Below are 3,574 nucleotides of genomic sequence, written 5' to 3'. Positions count from 1 at the left end.
ATGTCGAACGAACCCTCCAAGAAGCAGTCTTCAAAGAAGGCGTTGTTCGACCCTGTGTCTTTTTTTTTTTTTGGTTCTTTTTTCGGAGCTGGGGACCGAACCCAGGGCCTTGCGCTTCCTAGGCAAGCGCTCTACCACTGAGCTAAAGCCCCAACCCCGACCCTGTGTCTTTTGCGAAGGACCTGTTGGCTGGTGGTATCGCGGCCACCGGGTCGAAGACAGCTGCGGCACCCATCAAACATGAGAGCGAAGCGGGCATCCTTCAGGCAGATAAGCCGAGAGGCGCGCTACAAGGGCGTGATGGACTGCCTGGTGCGCATCCCTCGTGAGCAAAGATTTTGAAGTTACTGGCGTGGCAGCTTGGCAAATGTTCTTCGATACTTTCCAACACAAGCCTCAAACTTCGCTTTTAAGGACAAATACAAACAACTTTTCATGTCTGGTGTTAATAAGAAAAACGGGGGGTTGGGGATTTAGCTCAGTGGTAGAGCGCTTGCCTAGCAAGCGCAAGGCCCTGGGTTCGGTCCCCAGCTCCGAAAAAAAAAAAAAAAAGAAAGAAAGAAAAACGGTTTCGGAGGGGGTTTCTAGCAAATCTGGCTTCCAGAGGGGCTGCCGCAGCAACATCCTTGTGTGTGGTATATCCACTAGGTTTTCCCAGAACCGGACTAGGTGTTGATACTGGAAAAGGTTCATGGGTTTGGGACTTATGAAAATAGCCCAGTCAGATGGAATTATTGGTCTATACCAAGGATTTGGGGGTCTCCGTTCAGGGTATCGTTGTTTACCAAGCTTATGACACTGTTAAGGGCTTATTGCCAAAACCAAAGGAAACCCTGTTTCTTGTCTCTTTTATCATTGCTCAAATCGTGACTACCTCTCCTGGAATCCTCTCATATCCCTTTGACACAGTTAGAAGACGCATGATGATGCAGAGTGGGGAATCTTTTTCTTTTTTGAATTTTTGAAAAGATTTATTATATGTAAGTACACTGTAGCTGTCTTCAGACACACCCCAAGAGGGCATCAGGTCTCATTACAGATGGTTGTGAGCCACCGTGTGGTTGCTGGGATTTGAACTCAGGACCTCTGGAAGAGCAGACAGGGCGCTTAACCGCTGAGCCATCTCTCCAGCCCTAGAGTGGGGAATCTGAACAGCAATATAAAGGAACCATAGACTGCTTTCTGAAAATAGACAGTCATGGAAGAAACTGCTGCATCTTCTGTGGTGCCTCCTCCAACATCCTTTGTGGTACAGGGGGTGCTTTGGTCTTGGTGCTATAGGATAAAGCCAGAGTTCCTCAACATTGATGTTGGGGGTAGTTCATCAGGAGATTAAACCGAGAAATGCATATTTCTAATGTAAAAACCACGAAAATTACATGACTGTCATTTGTATATATTTTGATACTGTGTTACTACTTCAGTGTCTCTTGCAGTATCTGTTCTGCAATAAAGAAAAGATTTTCCCCCCAAGATTTTAGTATTAAAAGTCAGGACAGAAATGGCTTTCTTCTCACTTAGACCCAGAGTCATTTGGTCAGGCATTTTATTACAGGTAGCGTATGTTACTTCTGTTAAAAAAAAAAATTCTTTTTTTTTTTTTTTTTGGTTCTTTTTTTCGGAGCTGGGGATCGAACCCAGGGCCTTGCGCTTCCTAGGTAAGCGCAAAAAAAAAAAAAATTCTTACACTTGTGAGGAACACCATATAATGTGAAATCTGAGGAAGTATCTTTGAACTTTGCTTTGCTTAGTACAGCAGTGATCCCATCTTTTAGAACGTGTATGGTGTGATAAACAGTGGAAAAGTTGATAATGACTTAGTGACTCTATCAAACTGTTTGGAAAGTGTACGTTGGGTTGCTTGCTAGTGTTTAGTCTTGCTCTAGTGTAAGTTTATCTTTGAAAAAGGAAACCTCCTCTGAACATTAGATTTTTTTTTTTATTCTGTGTTGGTTACAAAGCAAATTCAAAACTAAAAAAAAAAAAAAAAAAAAAAAAAGGGTCCAATTTTCCCCATTTCTTGTCTTAATCAGCACACATTCGTAATGGAGCAGTGGTATCTGTGTATTTTCTATATGATACAGTTCTTCTACTTAAAGGACTGTGGAAAATTTGAAATACTCACTGTAGGTTGAGAATATGTTCCAGGCCGATGTGAAGAATTTCCATTACCAATCACTTGATCCTAGGGAACACGAAGAACACATTGGCTGTAGGATTTGGCTCTGTGTGATAATCGGTTTCCATTACGGTGTCCAAACATTTGAAAGAACCAACTTAGGTGGTGGTGGGGAAAGGATTTACTTCAGAGGGACCTGTCCTTGGTTGCTTGGCTCCTGGGTAGAACACCACAGTGGCGGGAGCATGTGAGAGATTCTTCACCCCGTGACAGACAGGAAGGGACGGGACAGACATAACATTCGACGATATGCCCCCTTTCCAGAACCTGCCATTATAGCATGGCTAACGAGGACCAGGTATTCAATACAGGAGTCTGTAAGGATCCTGCATATTCAAATCATCGCACTTTCTCTTGATAAAATGGCAGCTATGGTGATGACTTATCAAAGCAGACCTCCGTGAATGGCCACCGTTGGACAACTACTAGGTACTGTTATGGTTTGTGTCTGACTTGTCCTTTATAGGCACATGGCTTTTACTCTTCAGTTGGTGGTTCTGTTTTCTGGGTGTGTGTAGAACCTTTAGAGTTGGGGGCCTAAGCTTGAGAAGTCGGGTCACTGAGGAGCGGACCTCAGTGATGTAGCCTAGCTGTTTTCGCTAGATCCTCCCCACCCCACCTCGCCCCGCCCCCGCCCCGCCCCCGCCCTGCCCCCTCACCCCGCCCCTCGCCCCGCCCCACCCCGCTTCCTGGTCCTATGAGGTGTCAGCTCTCACCAGGCCTTTTCTCAACAGGGTCTGCACCTTCTTCAACTATGCCCCTAAATTTCTTATTAAAAATTTGCTTTTAATTTATGTATAAGAGTGTTTTGTTTGCAGGTATCTATGTGCACCACGTGTGTGCCTAGTGCCTGTGGAAGTCAGAAGAGGCCATCTGATCCCCTGGAATAGATGGTTGGGAGCCCCCGTGCGAGTGCTGGAAACTGAATTCCAGTTTTTGGAGTAGCAACACATTTCTCTGGTCAGGCATTTAGTCACAGTGATGAGAGAAGAACCTAAAACAGGCACTAAGAGAGGCAGTTCTTTGAAGGAACTTCAGGAGTGTGTGAAGAGAGAAGTAACTCCAGTTCTTCTCCTAGACGGAGTGTGTGACTGGGGCCATAATCCGCGTCCGTGAGCTGGCAGTGACACAGGAGCCATCTGTCATAGCAGTGCAGCTCTGCCCTGTCCCCAAGAAGCAACATCAGTGCCACAACCCCCTGTGAAGCTGGAGGTGAGAACTATGTTTCAAAACCCTTTCTATTCTCTCAAAGATGGCGACTTTATCCATCCATACGCTGGGGGAGGAATGTTCACTTGAATTCCAAGGCTGCAATTCTAAGTTCTTGCGTGAGGCTAGCTGGGTATAAGGCATGATTGAAGCATGAACCCATGAGCAGATAAGGTTACCAGTCCT

The 3,574-nt window shown here is 45.5% G+C and overlaps 1 pseudogene; it reads left to right on the top strand.

Moving 5' to 3' along the window:
• Positions 1-1,534, top strand: Slc25a31-ps1 (solute carrier family 25 member 31, pseudogene 1; annotated as a pseudogene).
• Positions 1,535-3,574: the final 2,040 nt, after the last annotated feature.

This window comes from Rattus norvegicus, chromosome 17 (genome assembly GCF_036323735.1).
Source record: "Rattus norvegicus strain BN/NHsdMcwi chromosome 17, GRCr8, whole genome shotgun sequence".
NCBI classification, from domain to species: Eukaryota; Metazoa; Chordata; class Mammalia; order Rodentia; family Muridae; genus Rattus; species Rattus norvegicus.
Note: the sequence above shows the minus strand (reverse complement) of the source record. Positions and strands in the feature narration are given on the sequence as shown.